General features: G+C 44.9%; 1 protein-coding gene across 1 annotated transcript in view; it reads right to left on the bottom strand.

Moving 5' to 3' along the window:
* LOC129384642 (uncharacterized) overlaps positions 1–18849 on the bottom strand; it is a 149196-nt gene that overhangs the window by 88423 nt on the left and 41924 nt on the right. The window lies entirely within an intron of this gene.

Genomic DNA, 18849 nt, shown 5'->3' with positions numbered 1-18849 from the left:
CAAATGTTTCCACCGCTGCAAACACGAATGAATGTTGAGAACAAATCGAGGAAAGTTAAGACGCCTATGATTTTTGAGCTTGTTATACATCGCGCCTCAGTCAGCTATCTGTATTTTCTGTAGCTGTGCCAGTTGAACATACATTATACACAGCATCATGAGGCGATTTTAACACACTAGAGACTCAGACAACGTTAACTTGATAAGTAATTTATATCTGTTTTTGTTGCGTAAGCAAAAGTGAAATGTGTCGCCACAGGGTGATTGCAGCGTAAGAAGATAAACAGTCTCTCAGAAGGGTAGCAGCCTACATGCGCAATGCATGTGATAAAGTCCACAGAGGCTCATTAGGTGATACAAGTGTAGTCCAGTAATTGATTTCCTCAAGAAAACAGACAGGTGAGCAAGTTGGTGCTGCATAACTTCTGGCGAAGAGCAAGAAAGCACGTAGGATAAAAGGAGTGAAGCGTTTTGCATTTGCTCACATCTATTGTCCTACGTGCCTATTCTCGCTTTGCTCCAACTAATTGATTTCTTGCTACTACCTTAAGGAAAGGATATACGTGACAGTATGTAGAATTCGTAGAGAAATATGTGCTCCAAATGCTAAACGGAAGGGCATTTATTTCCGTGTATAGTACATTCAATGCTTTCTAAGTAAATCTGTCAATAAACATTGAGGTTCAGTTCAAGCTTATCGGGACATTGTACACTAAATACGTACAGCTCGTAAGTAAATTTTTAACACAACTTTCGCAACACTTTTGCCGCTACGTGACACTGTCTATCAAATACTTTTATTTGTGCAATATCTTACTTGGAAAATGAATGATAATGGTGCTTCTTCTTGGTTGCCGCAAAGTTGATGCTTGCTAAGCGTGTTCAACATCGTTTATACAATCTAGGTGGGAAAATTAGTGGTTGTCAAGGAAAAACGTACCGCACCCAAAAGTTCCCATTACGATGACCTGCCCGCGAATCAACAAAAATATCTGTTGCCATAAACCTTTGTATTTGAAACTTTCGCCAGCTTGCTCTTCAGCATGCCATTGTGTCGGCTACTGTATGACATTTCTTTCTGATTCGATAATATTTTACTTGCTTGGCTATCGACGAAGTATGCAGCGTGCATTGTTTCGCTTCTTTTGCGTCTTTTCGCCATGTTCATTCGCCCAGGTGACCCGTCTTTTGCGTATTGTATTTCATTTGTGGAAAGATAAATTTTAGCACGACAGCGTTAAGGGCCTCACGCATGGCAGAAAATGCGCTGTTGGCGTCGGCGTCCTGCACCGGCGTCCCCGCGAGCGAAAATTCTCGTATGTTATAGAGCATCGCACGCGTAATGCAAAGACGTGGTGTCGTTCCCCACCTGCGGCAAGTTGCTTTTTCATCCACTTTCAATTCGAAGAAATAATTATTTTTTTTTAATTCAGTTAGTAAGCAAAAGTAATTTCCCCTATGTGGTCCTTGGTATCGTCGTTTGTTGCCTACTTGTGATTAATAAAATGCGGGCCCCTCGGTTAACCACCTTTCGTTTTTTACATATTGAAGTACATGTACATACCACGCCTTGCTGTATGACTTACTGTATATGTGGCTCATAGTGCCACACCATTCTGTCACTAAAGTTGCTCACACCTTGTCATACATTCTTAACAAGGTTATTCTTCAGAATTTTGAGATTGTTAGCCCACAAACAAATGTCGTGAACACCGACAGCGCATGTCTGCCATGTTGAATATTCTAAAACTGAAATAGTAAACGTGCCATAATATAACAAGAACCCCATATTTTTTTTTTTTTTTTTTTGCGTGCCTGTGCGCAACTTCCGGGAACGGCTCACGCAAGAGGCAGCGTTTCAACCAGAAGGCACCTCTTCCTGCATAGCATTCACCACCAGCGTTTTCCGGTAAACATCACACTTGCATAAGTTGCAGTTGCCGCGAAGCGTGAGAATAAGTCAGGAACCTTTGAATGCTATCGCGTTTCGATCTAAAGACGAAGCTTGGACACCCACAAAGTTTTCTGCATCAATAATAAAAGCGCTAAATTATGCCACTGCGTCGTCTGTGCTAAGCTCGCTTACATAACGTCAAGTTAGATATGGCGATTTTTAAATATCCGATAATACCTAAGCGCTGCTTGCGATTTGTGGATGCGAAAGCATTAATCTTCATTTGAACGTCGCTGAGTGAACCTTCGAGTCATGAACTCGTCACGGGGAAGGGAGTGCGCTGACACGCATGGGCAACGCCGGCTAGATAGCCAAAACATGGTGAACTTTGATCCGTGGCATCATACTACCTTGCCTTACTACCATAGAATCTAATGGGGACGCCCCCAAGTAAACTGCGTTGAGGTTGACGTCACAGCTTTTTTCACGCCGGGCTTGGTAATGAAAATTTCTGTCCAAGAAGCCTAGCATCATAATGCATAGTGCAGAGGCCTGTTATCTTGGAGCTACTGGTTTAGTTCAGTGGGCAAGACACTCCATTTCTAAGCATGGAATTGCAGGTTTGAAACACTACTTCGAACGTTTTTCTTGCAAATTTATGTTCTGCTTTTTCTGTATTAATTTCTTCATAGCAAATAAAGAGGCGAAGTGAGGACGCTGGCGGGCAAGGAACGTGTCGAGAACGCAGCTAGGCACCCGAGAAGGAAGGTGACGTTGCGTCGCGGCGAACCCCTCTTCCTTCACGAAACGCCTCGCGTGTCTGCTCGGCGGTAGGTGTTCCCTTTACCCGCTACGCTCCGTCGAGGCACGCACGTTATGTGGTGTCGGAGCAATTCGCGTTTGCTCTGACAACACATCAGTTGCAACGTCTTTTCGATGCCCGTGGCTCCCGTGAGGAGTTTGGTAATGGTCTTGGCCGATTTGCGTATTGATCCGGCGCAAAGAACTTGCTTCAAAACAGCAAATGAGGAAAACCGCTTTCATCTCTGACATGTGCGGATAGACGTGGCATAGTTAATAGCTGATTGCTACCCAGGATACCACGGTGTTCTCGTTAAATTTCAGCCCGCTCCTTAAGCATGACGCTCGTGTGTGTTCGTGGGAATGTTGTAATCGGTGACATAGCGTACAAAACTGTAAGCTGCGAAACCGCACCTTGTCACAGTTTCAATTAGTAAACGTAGCGGTTCATAGTAGGATTGCGGCCAACTTTTCAGATCTCCAAACAGTGATTCGCAATTGATCGAGGGCTTCCTTTGCTTTTGCAGCATACGACGTTGCAGGTGACATGGGCACTCTCATTGCGGCAGTTGTCTGGGCCAAGATCTTCCTAGTCGTCTCGTGCAGAGGTGCGTGCTCTGGCGGTAGTCGTAGCCTGCGGCTAGCTCGCTCGTCATTACAACGTTCATGTTATTATCACTGCTGGTAGGGTTTATATGTCTCCACGGAGCACATCTACGATATGTCGCATTGTAGTGATATTGAACAACGCAGTCAGAAGAACCACGTTTCATGAAAGACACTTTATTGGGCGAACCGGAACCAACAAAACAAGTTACATTCGGGCAGAAAGATAGTGCCGGGCGCATGAGTCGATCGTCGAACAAATAATTTGCGATTAAGTAGCGTCGGCTATTCTCCCAATATTCGTACAGGATTACAGCGTGATCGTTGCTACTCGCGTGTCTCCCAGAATGCATAAGTGTATTCTCGTTGCACGTGCAATTTGATTACAAAAGGCTCGACTATAAGATAGGAAAAAGATAGAATCGACGAGAATATGGCAGAATGTTCTGATACACGCTGGTGCATCATGCCCTGAGCTGTAACTTAACATTTGTTATTCGGTGAAACGCGTTCACAGCAAAAATATATAGAAGTACGCGGATCAATAATATAACTAAAAACTACGTCTCAATCGTCCTGTCATTGTTCGCAGGGATAAGTTTGTCACATCAGGCTAAAAAATTCCACAGCTGTAACTAGAGTGCAGCGCACGTCAAAAGAGATGACTTCCAAGTTAATAAAAAACTGCACTTTAAGACTGACAGAGGTTCCACCTGAATAGAGAGAACCCAGAGAGCGAACCCAAAAATTACGTGTATTTAACAGTTTGTAAGGGATATAAATTTCCCCATTCCTATGTCTTTATATTGTCGTAAAAACAGTCTCTGAAAGGCAGCAAGGCCTAAAGACCTCAATCATTATCAGAGATTAGTGTTTTAGTCGAAAAGAACAGTGTTTCCTTTTTTAATTGGTTCCTAATGAGTGGAGCTGCCTTCTATTCGAACTGCAGAATGAATAAAAGCACAGTGAGGTAAAGCTTGTTTACCAGTACACTGTCAAAACACTTACACGAAACAAAACGAGGTGTCAAGGATCTTGTGCGAATGTTTCAACCTTCTAGTAGCACGAAACATAAAATTGCAGCCCATTATGCTTTGTTTAGAAATGAGTTTGCTAAAGATACTTTCGCAAACAACGTAGTTCTGCAAACAGTGATTTCTAGCCAGGGCCTGCAGCATACATCACATTCAAGCATCCCATACCCTGCTGGAGACACTTTGTCTCGCAATTTCAAAAAAATAAGTGCAATACTTTAAGTCTCCCATTTCATTTAGCAGTTTTAAACGTTTGAAGAAGGCCGTCTATCCAGACGATGCATTCGGTTAGTTCTTACCCCTGTGGGCTAATGTCAGCGTTATTTCCTTGCATGGATTCATGGTCACGTTCATGTGCGATAACGGTGGGCCATTTAGCTCACTTGCGCCACTGTGCCCCTTCGGCCACTTACGTCACAATTTTACGACTCGAATGCTGTATTCATCACGAGATGGGCAATCAGTTTAGATGCATCTCTAAACGTATCTCCACACAATTGCACCTACTATTCTGGCAGAGATGTGCGTCGAGGTATTCTTTCTTTGCGAACCGAAATCCACACTGCTTGCACTCCTACTGCATTTTAACCTCGGGAATTCTTTGGCGGTGATATCTGAGATGTGAGTTACGCTTAAAGGAGACATTAGATACGTCGCAAACCAAAGGTCTGTCATCACTGCGTGATATGAGATGAATTTTAAGTTCCGCTTTGCTTTTGAATGGTTTAGCACATATTTGGCAGATACGGGATTTAACGCCTGTGTGAATCCGTTGATGAGAACGGAAATTTGAATTGTACGCGAATGATTTCTCGCATATTTCGCATTTGTAGGGTTTCTCGCCGGTATGCGTGCGGTAATGTGCAGTTAGACTATGAGCCCTGCTAAACAATTTACCACATGTTTGGCATTTGTGTATATTATTGTGTGTATATTATTGGCCAGCCTATCTTGCACAAAAAAAAACCAATTGACATTTAAGGACAATTGTCGACCGCGACTTTTTTTGGAGCCCCCATGCATCTTATGCACTCCTGTCCACCAGTCACAGTCTAGGAACCATCGCTAGAAAACCATGGGCACCCTGGGATTTCTAGCGTTAACGCACTCCGGTGCTGCCCAGCACTCGGAAGGCAAGTTTGAGAGTGTTTGAGAAGATTCAAGCTCAAGCGCTTAGAGTCTTTCTTGGTCTACCGCGATGGCCTTCAAGAGCTGCAAGAATTTGCGACCCCTGGAAACATCCCATCAGTACCTATGCCGCCACGCACACCCTTAGAAATCATTTCCAGCACCTTTGTCGACACTAGTCTCAACGCATTGCTTCTCACTCGAAAAGTTGACCAGCGGCAGCGTTTTCCTGTATTCTAGACTCCTACCGATCCTCTTTCATCCGATTTCACGCCTGCAGCAAGCTCGCCTAGTTCTTTGCGGTGTCTTCGTCAGCCACAAGTGCAGCTTTCCCTTTTAGGAGTTGGAAAGAAGCCCTACTGGCGAAGTTGCGTCGTTAAGCAAGCAACTCTACATCTACTGCATGATTCCTACACCATTCGAGTTCCGATTTTTAGCGATGGCTCTTCGACTATAACCAGCTCTGCTGCTGAGGTAGCCATTTCATCGAGGTCAAGCTGCAAAAAGTTCAGGATTAGCCACGTCACAACATCGACATGGTCCAAACTTGGTGCCTCTGCCTCCCGGTGCTCTATGTGCATCAACAGTCACCAGATCACTGGGCAGTATTCTTACCATAAGGATCCAACAAACACGGACACCAAGGAAAACATAGGGGAAATTACATGTGCTTAATAAATGAAAGAAAGAAACGATAAATTAATGGAAATTAAAGTGGATGAAAAAACAACTTGCCGCAGGTGAGAACCATACCCACAACCTTCGAATTTCTCGTGCGATGCTCTACCAATTGAGCTACCGCGGCGTCCTTTCCACATCCACTTTCTTGGGCATTTATGTGCCCTAGTAGAACCCTGGGAGTGTTAGCTAGTGCCACCACTCACAGACCTTGGCAACGGACGTGGAACGTCCTTTTTGTCGCAGGCGTCACGAGAACGTGATCTTTTTGGGTGAAGACAACTGGTCAATAAACCCACACATGCTACATGAAGGCATCAACGTTGCCGAATTCAACACCCTCGTTATGTAAGAAACCAGAAGAAAGGGGGTTAATCGAGGGACCCAATTTTTATTAGTCACATCACAAGAAGCATACAAACACTGACACCAATGACAACATAGGGAAAATTACTTCTGCTTAATAAATGAAATAAAGAAACCATAAATTAATGGAAATTAAAGTGGATCAAAAAAGAACTTGCCGCAGGTCGGTACCGAACCCACAACTTTCGCATTTCGCAGAACCATCGCATACAGACTTCCTGGCGTTCGCCAGGAACTCTTTATTTAAGCGCGGAGTTCTAACAGGCCCAAGCCGGGCAATATTGTAGCTGGAAATTGACTGAATTCTGAACTAAGAGAGGTGTGAAAATACTTGAAAGTTTAGAATAATGAGTACGATGCGTTTTCTGTAGAATAGATATTAAAGGCCAAGAAATTGTCATCCAGGCGTATATACCACGACGTTACAAAGGGAATACATACGGGTTTCCCGTATGGGTTTTCTTTGTAGCTTCTTGGTAAATCAGGTTGGACTGCAACTTTTCCTTTTCATAATAATTCCTCCACTTTACGGTTCCGCAGAACTGATTTGCCATATTTTGTGTCCCTTTTCTTCGAATTTAAGTTTTATTTGACCTCGCCGTGGGATCTGCTAGCCTGCTGTTTAGCTCAGGCAGTAGAGCCGCCACCCCGTAAAGGCATTCGTCCCGAGTTCGAGTCCCGGACCAGGAGGAATGTTTCCTCAACTTCAAAGCTTCTTTCTGAGAATCCCGCATATGCTTTTTTTTGTAGGCGGTAATACGCACAAAGCCCTTAACATTGGCAGACATCATGCTTTGTCTTCGGTATCGAGAACAGAGCAACTGCCATGGCTTTGTCAGGGTCACGACGCACACCGGTGCTTCTGACAACATGACCCAGAAATTTCAGCTCCTTGTAGCCAAAGTGTCATTTTCGCACTTCAGAGACAAGCCGGCGGTGCGGATGGCTTGAAGAACCGCCTCAAGCTGCTGGGTGTGTTGTTCAAACGTGGTGGAAGAAACAACTACATCGTCGATGTAGACTAAACAAGAGTGCCACTTGAGGTCAGATAAAACTGCGTCCATCATGCGTTTGAATGTGGCCGGAGCGCGACACAATCCAAACGGGAGGACCTTAAATTGATAGAGACCATCGCGTGTTATAAACGCCGTCTTTCCTGGTCCCATTCGTCAACTTCAATCTCCCAGTACCGACTACGCAGATCCGTTGAAGAAAAGTAACGGGCATGTCGCAGGCGATCCAAAAAGCCGTCAATCCGAGGTAGAGGATAAACAATTTGGTGATCTTGTTTAGTTTGCCATAATCAACACAGAATCTTAGTGAACCGTCTTTCTTCTTAACTAATACAACAGGTGAAGCCCATGGACTTGTCGATCGTTTAATGCCATCATATTCTAGCATTTGTTTAACTTGATGACGAATAGCATCCTGTTCTCTCTGCGACACGCGATACGCGTGTTGGCGAACAGGTTCAACGGTCGGTTCAGTGATGTTTCTTTGTTTGGTTAAAGAATTTTGTTTGACCTTCAAGGAGGTGGCGAAACAGTCACTAAATGAAGATAGCAGAGTGAGGAGCCTCTCCTTTTCGGGTTGGTCTAGCTTTGGGTTGAAGTTGATGTGAGTGGTCAAGTCCACATCGCTGGGTTCCTGTATCGAGATTGTCGTTACCGAAGCACAGGTGTTGGACTTCGCCACCGTTTAAAAGTAGGCAGTGGTGGTATGCCTCGCCAAGTGCTTGTATTCACCAGTGAAGTTCGTAATAAGGATCGTGGTTTGCCTATTTTGGAGCTTTATGAGACCTTGTGCGACGCCGACTTCTCGATCCAGCAAAATTGTGTGGTTACCTTCGGCGATGCCTATTCCTAGTTGGTCTTGGGGGCATTCAACGAGGACCAAGATGGTACTTCGAGGCGGTAACGTCACGCAGTCATCGACCACACGTAAAGCGACGCGGTGATTTCATCCTCCACACTCGAATCCGAAGAAACATAGTAAGAAAAAGTCACGAACAAGCCACGCAGGTTAATGATTGCCCCATATTCCTGGAGAAAATCCATGCCCAGCATAACCAGTCGAGAACACTAGTGCAGCACAAGGAAAGACGCTACGAAACTCGAAGCGGAAATTGCAAGTCCCGCAGTGCATCGCCTAATGGGTGACATTTCCTGCAGCCGCAAACAGTTGTGGGTCGTCCCACGCTGTCAGCACCTTGCGTAGCCGAGTGGCCAGTGACGCACTCACAACGAAGTAATCAGCTCCCGTGTCGTCAAGTGCAGTTACCGGATAACCGTCGATGGAAGCAGTGATAGCAGCGGAAGTTCGTTTGGCAGTTTCGAATGAAGGCGTCAGCGATATGTCGCGAGAGGGTGGCGTCGGTGGAGGATATTTGATGGTTCGCATGACAGCGGCCTCACCCCCGGAGGTCGCCGTTTCCAGTTTCCAAGGCGCGGGATGCCACCTTTGACTCCAGCGGAATCAAAGGCGGCTCGATCGCGGTTTGGTGACACGTACTGATGAGGTGATGGCGGCCGTGACTGTCTTCGACGTGGGGCAGGAGCCAGCCGGTTACTTTGCAAGATTCCTCGATTTCGTGCGGCCGTTCGCCATAGCGAGGGCAACGGGCATCCGGATGGTATCCTTGCAGACCAATCCTTCGGTAATGGCAGTCGCGATACATGTGACCAGCCTCCCCACAGTGGTAGCACAACGGACTGTTGTCGGGAGTGCGCCATACTATAGACTTGCGCGGACCAGGATGAAAGGCTGCTCGCAGATTCGTGCCGTGGATTGGACTTGGGAAGCGTCGAGGAATCCCAGCAGGCGGCGGAGAGAAACGGCTCGTCGACGGCGCGCAAACCCGAAGAGCATCCGCGTACGAGAACGGGGAGGGGGGGATACGTGTTGGCGGTGAGGGGTGAACCACTTTGCCGATTTCCTCCCGAACCACGTCCGTAAGAGCTGCAGCACTCGGAGGTGTCGGAGCCGATGAATAAGACTTTTGCAGTTCTTCTTGAACACTTTGTGCCATAAGTTCGACCAGGGACTCCCTGTCATTTCACCCGTACGAGAGAGCATGCAGCAGTCATGTTGATCTGGCGTTCATACTACGAGAGCCGCTGCCTAAACATGCCTTCTGTGATTGTTGCCTCACAAACGAACTGAACCACTGTTGTAGGTGGTTTGCGCACAAGGCCCGCGAAGAGCTGTGCTTTGACGCCTCGCATTAACAGACGCCCCTTCTTGTCTTCTGGCATTCGTGGATCGGCCCGACGGAACAATCGCGTCATGTCTACGACAAACATGTCGACGGCTTCGTTCGGAATTTGGAAACTCGAAGACAGGGCCTGTTCGTCTCTTTCTTTCCTTTCCGGGGTGCCGAAGGCGCCGCGAAGCATTCGGTCTCTAACGAAACGGAGAGTCAAGTATCTTGCGCGGGCATTTCGACCTTCTACTTGCACAAAACACGAACTTGTAGCCCAAGAGGTTTTGTCTTGAATTAAGTGCCAAGGCTGCGTTTGCGACAACACATGCAGTTAAGCAAACAGTAAGCGCTGGCCACAATCTGCAGTCTAGTTCGACAATGACCCACAACGAATACTTCTGGCTACGACGTCTTGTGCCGTAATTTCTGAACAGCAGATGGCATGGTTCATATCATGAATTTACTAGGCCATATTAAACTTCATAAGAAGCCAGTCTTTGCACACGATGCGTTTAGTTAGTTGCTCTCTCTGCACACGATGCGTTTAGTTAGTTGCTCAATCCTGTGAATGAATGTCAGCGTTGCTTCTGTGCACTGCTATACTATTGCGTTGGTATGCAAAAGCCACAGGCGAGATACTTGCGCACAAGTCAGAATACCACCGCTGCACACCACTATGCGTCACGAGAAGTGCAGCCTGTTGAACCTCGCCTCCAAACGCATCTCCACATAATTGGCAGGTATTACTCTCGCACACATGTTCATTGAGGGTTTCTTTCTCTGCGAAACGAAATGCACACTGCGTGCACTGATATGGCATTTTATCCCCGTGCATACTTTGGCGGCGACATATTTCGCAAACGAAACCTTTGTCGCTACTATGCCAGTAGAGATGGAATGGTTTCGTACATATTTGAGAGACGTGGGGTTTTTTGTCTCTGTGAGTGCGCTGGTGTCTACGGAGACTCGCCACCTGCATGAATGATTTACTACATGCTTTGCAAATGTAGGGTTTCTCGCCTGTATGCGTGCGCATATGTTTACCTCGGTGGCCAGACTGCCGGAACGATTGATCACTTAATTTGCGAATGTAGGGTCTCTCGTCTGTATCTGTGCGTTTATGGATATCTCGGTGATGAAAATGCCGAAACGTTCTTTTTTCCACATATTTCGCATTTGTGAGATTTCTCGCCTGTGTGCATGCGGCAATGTGCAGCCAGATTACCAGCCTGGCAGAACAATTTGCCACAGGTTTTGCAGGTGTGTTTTTTGCCTGTTGTATTCCGGCAGTGTTTTAGGAACTTCTCGTCCTTCACAGACGTTAGATCGCATGCTTTGCAAGTGTTGGCTGTATCGTCCGCGTACTCGTTGGCGTGTCCATGTAAGGCATCGTCTCTGCTGGAAACCTTGCCACAGACACCGGACAACTGTTACGGATCCCTTCCTCCGATTCCAGTAGAATTCCTGCAAGTAGACGGTCAATGGCGCTAAAAATGGGTGAGTTCCCTCCGGGACAAGAATAACACGTTTTTACCAATTGAGAGCTCGACCAACTCAACCGTGGCTTTATAGCAAGGCTATTTGCACAATCTCAGCGCGAACTTGTAGGCAAAGGTCCAGAAACGTGCCCTCCGAAGTGAGAAGTTTCGCACTGAAACAGACCGTATGGCCTAAGCTAAAACAGGCTTGCTTTTTGTAAGACCCCTTGTACGTGAGGAGGAGTAACATAATTGCAAATGCTTCAAAGGCATACGGTAGAACTCGCGGTATGTCTGAGAAATACAGCAGGACTAGGGAGGCTGACTCCGCGTCGGACATATGTCAATGCACACATATCGAATACACGTCCAATATTACGAAATATATCAGTTTTGAAGCACGCTGGATAAAATCAGCTGCCACAGCTTTTTTTTTTTTCAAGATTCTATACAGTAGAACGCTCCTTACAATGTTCGTCAATGTAACTTAAAACGCCTGTATTTCTTTCTCTTGATTCCTTGGCCATGAAATTTTGGTGCATTAATTTTAAAAGGTTTTTATGCGTGGAGTTTCGGCATTGTTGGTGCGCCATCGTTCCTACCGTTTAGGGCAGAAATGCAAAAGAAAATTACGGACAAAACAGGGCACATGCACAAGTTCCTCGTGTTTGCGTTCTCCCCTGTCTCCTGTTTTTTGAAATTACGGCCCTATTTGCACTGGATGAAAATTTGTTTGCTGTATTGCTGTTAATATGCTATATATATGTTTACCTACATTTATTCTAGTCATTGTTCACGTGACTCATGGAATGTTATGGTGTGCTTCAACCCATGTGGTGTAACGTTGCACGTTTTGTCCGATCGTGCCCGCTTGGCCCGTATCTAGACCCGAATACGTCCCCAATAATGTTTTACATGGTAAAAATTTATAAGTGAGTAAATAAATAAATGAAGGAATAGTTATAGAAGTAGGAGATAACTGGCCCCAGTAGCGGCAGCAGCGTTTTCAGAGAACCGGCCTAGGCTGGAGAAAAAAATTCTTTATTGACTTCCCATTGAATTCAAACCTAATTGATGGTATTTGTTCGAAACGGTTAATTTCCATCAACTGTATCAATCACAATTTTGATCTAGGTTGTCAAGTCTGAAGAATTTTGAATTAAGTGAGTTTCGAGAAAAAAAGAACATATTGGGTTAACTACACAAAAAATATATATACCGCAGTTATATTAGCTTCATCTCTTAGGAAATCCTAAGTGGACAACTTCCTTTGTATCCATTTCCAGTTAGCGTGAAGTTTGTGTTTGCGAGGATTTCCAAAGGATCTGCTCATAAAATAGTATGTTTCAGGGCGCTGCGTATTACAACAATTTTGTGCAATTTAGATGTGTTGTTGGGTGCAGTTTAGAACATCGCAGCGTTGGCTTTATTGCAAAATTATTTATAATTTTTGATAGGTGCGACGTAAATCGGTAATGCAATTCCTTACAATATTATTGATTTCTTTTTTCAAATGCCAGAAACTTGAATATTGGTGAAGCGGGTTGTTGAGCAAACTGATTTGTCATTTTCAATGTACTTAGCCCCTTAGCTAAAGCTTTCTGTTTGCGCGAATGCCAGATTGTCGGAACTGCAGATGACATTTGGCATTGCAGGCAACAACACTTCCATTCATCGCACAAGTTCGTCAGCGCAAGTATAATTGAGCCATAGGCAGCGTTGTCTGTGACCTCAGCTAGTTGCTCCATCGAAAGGAATTCATACAAAAGTACGGCTCACCTAGCGTCGTTTCCAAAAATGTCCGATGGTTCCTCCATGCCCACGCAGCTTGTACTGGCCACTGGGCTGCTGCTACAGACCGGAAGTGTGGATCCACTGCTTCCGGTTTCTGTGTTGCGTGTATGCCCTGAAAGCAGAGGTTCCGATTTACCATTGTGCTACAACGAGACTAGATCATTCCGTGATAGGAACGGCAGGAAGCAAGAGGCCCTGAAAGCACTTCGGCCGTCTGAAGTGATTCTCTAAATTCAAACAACAAAGACGGAAGCCACAACCTGATGCTACGAAAAGGACTCGCATGTGTTCCGGCAGTTGTTCATTGCTACATTCCTTCGTCTCTTCTGCATAGGCCGGAGCTTGGTTGACCTTGCAATGGCCGATTTTCGTTCTCTAGCTTCTTGTCGCACTTTGATAATGGTTGTGATCTGTGATAAGCGACTCAGAGCCAGCCGTCAGCGCTGTATGTCGTATACAAGAAAATGGCACATGCAAATGCATCTACGGAACAATCTCTGCATACTAGTTTGCTGCTGTTATTGAAAAATAAAATGCCGTTAACTTCCTGTCTTTTACCTTTAAGATCGCTAGAACAAAATCGCGCTTATGAATAAAAGTCAGCGCTGAAAAGCGGTGAATTGTCTACGAAAGAGAAAATTGTCATTCGTTATAATGAAGCCTGGAACCGTATGTTACAACCAAATCTGGACATATTGGTCAATTTTATTGGTGATCTTCACATCAGCGCTGAGACAAAGGTAATACTTTAACTCGAAATGGCGATCTCTTGTTCTTAGATTATGTTTACATTTACATTATCAGACCAACGTCATTCGAGCTGCCTTGGCTTTCAGAGGGTAAGGGTGGTTGCACTCGTGGCTTGCGGGCGGACGTTGCACTCCATTCTTAGGTTCCCTCAGTGTATTGGATGAGGCAAAGAATGCGTGACAATAAAATGACTTCAGAGGAAGCTTTAGCTTGGGCCCCACTCTGACACGGCCTATTCAAGTACATTCAAAACGCAAAAATGTTTATCTGAGATAATACCTCGGCCGATTGGAATGAAATTTGTTGAATTTGAGAGGGTAAATTCTAGTGCCTGTTGGAAGCTTAATTTCAATTGATGTCCTTAATTTTGTTCAAAAAAATTCAAATATTTCAAAGTTTGAAATATACAGAAGCACTAAGTTTACAGATTCATAGCTTTGCATGAAAAACAGTTATCGCAGTTTTGTAAACAGCATTTATTAGATCACTGAAAGCGGACTAATTCGATATGTCATTTTATATCTTACTTGTGTTTGTTACGTTGTGTACAAGGGTTCCGCAAGAGGTGTATTCCCATACTACTAATTCTTTTTTGGATTCATGTGTAACATATTAATTAGGTCCGCTTTAGACGTACTATTAGATGCAATTAACAAACTTGTATTATCATTTTTCGTTGCTCAGTTTCGGAGGTGTAGACTTGATTGTTTCATTTTCTAGAAATTTCCGATTTTTGCCATTATTTAATAAAGAATTGACGACGTAAATCAAAAATCGGAAAACAGCGGTCACTTCATTGTTTCTCTTTCATATGCAAAAAACCTCGTCAAATTTGGCGCAATGGCTGCCGAGACGTATCAACTCTCGTTTTACATGTATTTACATAGGAGCACCCGCGCTAAAGCTTCCCCTTAACGGAAGCAAGAAATGTTTGGATTAATCGAATAACGAAAAGGTACACGAACGTCATTTCCTCAAGCACACCTTAGCCAGCAGCAATGCTGTTGAACATTGGGCGCACGTTAAAGGTCCCCTGGTGGTCAGAAAAAATCCGGTGTCTCACACTACGGTGTGCCTAGTTATCAAATCGTGCTTTTGACACGTAAAATCCCAAAATTCCTTCGTTCATTTTGTTTAAATGTGTTGTGTGCGATAGAAAAGGTTAGTTAGGTTACCATGCCTCGCCATCACCTTGATGGCGAGGCATGGTATACTAGTGACTGAAAACCTTCCCGCACCTACCGGAGACGGTGGACGTGCCATCAGCCAGGTGGTACTGCATATCCCATTCGTCAACGCCGGTTCTCTCAGGAATTCTGCAACACAAGAGAGATATTCACATGAACACTGAGGCAATAGTGGTTGAACGAAAGTTGTAGCAGAAGCAAACGTTTCGACTAGCGGACATAACATATTAGAAAATCTTCCCTTGTGGGAGCGTTTGTCTCCTAAATCCTCCAGGCACACAGGTATATTGCACTGAAACAATGTACTTCGACCTATGATATCGGAACAAAAAAACTCGTGTGCCAATATAGGCGCAGTCATCGCGGAAGTGCCATGCTATTACATGTATAGCATATATATCAAGGAACAAAAATAAAGGTCGTAGTATTTAGACAGTGTAAATTTCAATAACCTCTTCTTTACTAACTAAACACTTGTAGCTCCGCGTGCCCACTCACACCCATAAAACGTAACCTAATAACCTCTAACAGGCGCGGTCATAAAGATGGCGTGGAGCAAAAGACCGGCGAAGGAAAAAAATAAGATTAAAATTAAATTATGGAGTTTTACATGCCAAAACCACTTTCTGATTATAAGGCACGCCGTAGTGCAGGACTCGAGAAATTTCAACCACCTGGGGTTCTTAACGTGCACCTAAATCTATGTACACGGGTGGTTTCCCATTGCGCCTCCATCAAAATGCGGCCGGCGTGGGCAAAGGCGAATGCGGGTGCTTGTCCCAAAGCGAACGTTGCGTAATGCCGCTCCCGTACACGAGATTTCCGAAGCACAGATAAGGGTAGCGTTAAGCCATTGCATACCCAGGCGTGCAAATTCTCTTATCGCCGTCTTTTGGTCATCCCCCCACCCCCCCACGCGTAGAAGTTCACGTGACTTCAAAAAGTCCGCCTGGGCGGCCCATGTGCAGTGAGACTTAGGGTAATGGAACGGTGGTGGTGATGATGCAAGAATGCCTTGAGATTTCCTATCGTAATCTTTCTCACAAAATCACCCAGTCGGAAATCTGGCGCCACAATCTATGCGAGTTTTCTAATAAGCACCGTGCCGCCATGGTAATGCCGGGATACGGGTGTCCGAGGCGTCGTCGCCAAATTGGCATGAATTGAAACATGGTCGTCACTTCATGAATGCCGATTTATTAATATGAAATATTCGTAAAATGTTATCATACACCGGCACAACATCGCTCGATAAAGTTTACTCGCCTACAGTTGATAAGAATACGGTAGGAAACTGTTGAAATGCTTACGCCAATCGTGTCTGTTCTCCAACTTCAGTGGCTCGCAGGCAATCTATGCATTTCTTTTAATTGTTCGCCCAAACACAAGAGCTCTCATGATTGAAAAGCAAAAGTTATTTTTTATCAATAAAGAAACAACAGTTCATTAGGTACTATTTTAGCAATAAAAAATTAACCATCATGAAAGACTGTACGGTGCTCTCCAAACGCGAGTTCTTGGTGTCCTGGCTCTGCGAGAACGATGCCGATCGTAAGTCTCCACATCCCGCATTCCGATGCATGCAATACAAAGACGCAGCGGAAGTTTTCCTTCTACGTAATGTAGTAAAAGCCGAAGCAGCTCCTGTATTTGCAAGCAGTAGCGAGAACGCTATTTCTTAAGTGCTTACTGCGATTTGTATCCCGCTAAAATAGTAGAGTTGCACAACTTACGCCTACGGGAAGACTCGACGCCGCCGGCGCTCTTAAGGCTATACATATTCCGTGAATGTGTGCCCGAAGGAACACAGGTTGTCCCACATAACTTGCGACAAAGCGTTAAAAGCGGAAGGCACTCCGGCAGAGATTTGAACTGAATATATTAGGCACTGTGGCGCGCGCCCTGTCACCCTGTCGCGGGCCAGTCTCGCTGCAGCCGACCTTGTTGATCCATCGCACGCTTTACAGCAGCACAACAGTGTGCAATCACCCCGTCACGTGGTATCTTTTTGTATTTCGCAGGATTTCATTGAAACGCGGAAGAAAGGACCACTTGAGATATATCGTGTTGGAAACAATTTATTGAGAAGTTTCTCAAGGTGTACTACAACTTCGCGTATCACACCTGGGGTCTGCGGCCAATACTAAGAAAGTTTATTAAACATATCTAGTCCGTTAGTTAAGAGGAAACATAGCCTGAGTAACTTCAGGCTAGTGCCAACATTAATTGGGTTCAACTCGTGTCCGGAGTGCCTTTCATTCCTGTATATACAAAGTGTATATGCACTGTGTGATTTATATCGGAGAGTGGTTTCAAGGCAGCCGCTTTTGTTCAATATGCACGGGAATCCTCTTTGCATCAAGTTAGCAGCAGGGAAGCCAAATAATATTCTGCGGCATGCAGCGACTGGCCAAGATACTAACATTGGACATTCACACCATACCTCAAACTTGAGAAGCAATTTGTAATGTTCCGCCGATCACCTCATAAACTCGCGAAATAACACCAAGACGCTGGATATTTAGCGATTGTTAATGGTGGACACATGCACAGCCATCTGTCTGGGAAACAGAAGCCTCTCTTGCCAACGCGTCCCGACCAACCTTCCAAAGCCTGTTCTGCCAATCTAGGGAAAGTTTATTTTAATTCCCATAAGGAATTCGTTGAAACTCCAGACTCAGGTGTCGCCATCGCCTTGGTGTTCCGTATTAACTCCATGGCCGATAACATCGTCTCCGCTCTCCCAACACTGTATGTGCGAGTGAAAGCGTGCGTTTATTTAACTCGTCACGCACATCTTTGAAATAAGATCAATGGCTTTGGTGCGAAAATAACGAACGCGTAAGCCTTTGAAGAATTTAGGTCTAGGGCACACTTGTGCAATTCTATATTATCGCGTGAACGTCAACCGGACTGGAAATCAGGGCCGTATGACGAAGTGTATCAATGAAACAATCGAGAACGCGCGCGCGCATGCGTAAAGCAAAGCCCAGAGCACGAGTCCTCGGCAAGGCTTTACTGCTACAAATATGCTTCTCAAATCACCTTGTACTGCTTTGTTTTCCTGTCTTTTCGTTTTTGTTGTGATGTCTTGCACTGGTAATTGCTTAAAGCCACGTCTTGTTGTGAAGTTCTTGAACACAGGCGAAGTCGGGGCAAGCGTATTGACGTTACTTTTATAATTTATTTCTTGCCCTCTCAGTAGAAAGAAAGAAGGAAGGGCAGTTTAAGACCAAAGTGGGTCGCCTGGTCCGGTCTGGGTGCTGCCACTATACAGAAGCAGTGCAAGTTGCCGTATTATCGGTAGAAGACTCTCTGGTGCAGTACGCCTGGCGTTTAAGATATCATAGCTACGCAATAATCAAAGTGGGAACTCCCCCTCAATCCCATGCGGAAACACGGCAGGCTAAATTTAACAGAATATGTACTTTAAGGTCACTATCGACGGGGATGGTTTATCAGAAAAAAGAAGAATTATTGGATTATGCAGTACTTTTCTCGACATTTCGACATATTTCATGTTCCCTTATTGAGCTATCGGCGCCTCAGTAAGTGGTTACATTACGGTTACCTAGTAGTTTTGCTCTTATGGCCTTTGAAATGTTTGGTGGAGGTAAAAATATTAAAAACTAAAAACTTAATTATGGGGTTTTGTGTAACAAAACCACGATCTGACTATTAAGTAAGCTGTAGTGTGGAAGCACGGATTAATTTCGACCGCTTTGCTTACTGCCTGCGTACCCACGCTACATTGCCTCGGTAAACTTACACATCCTGTTTCATTTAGTGCGTATTCTTTTAGGTGAACGTCTTGGTGGTAACTATCTTGGTATATTCCATAAGGGGGAGTGAGTAACCAGCGTAATTGTTCCACGGTTAGTATTCCCTGTCGTCTTCGAGTTGCTTTGCAATGAAGCTTTTCTTAACGTGG

Source organism: Dermacentor andersoni, chromosome 5 (assembly GCF_023375885.2).
Source record: "Dermacentor andersoni chromosome 5, qqDerAnde1_hic_scaffold, whole genome shotgun sequence".
Classification (NCBI taxonomy): domain Eukaryota; kingdom Metazoa; phylum Arthropoda; class Arachnida; order Ixodida; family Ixodidae; genus Dermacentor; species Dermacentor andersoni.
The sequence above is the reverse complement of the archived record's forward strand: the minus strand, read 5'-3'. Positions and strand labels throughout refer to the sequence as shown.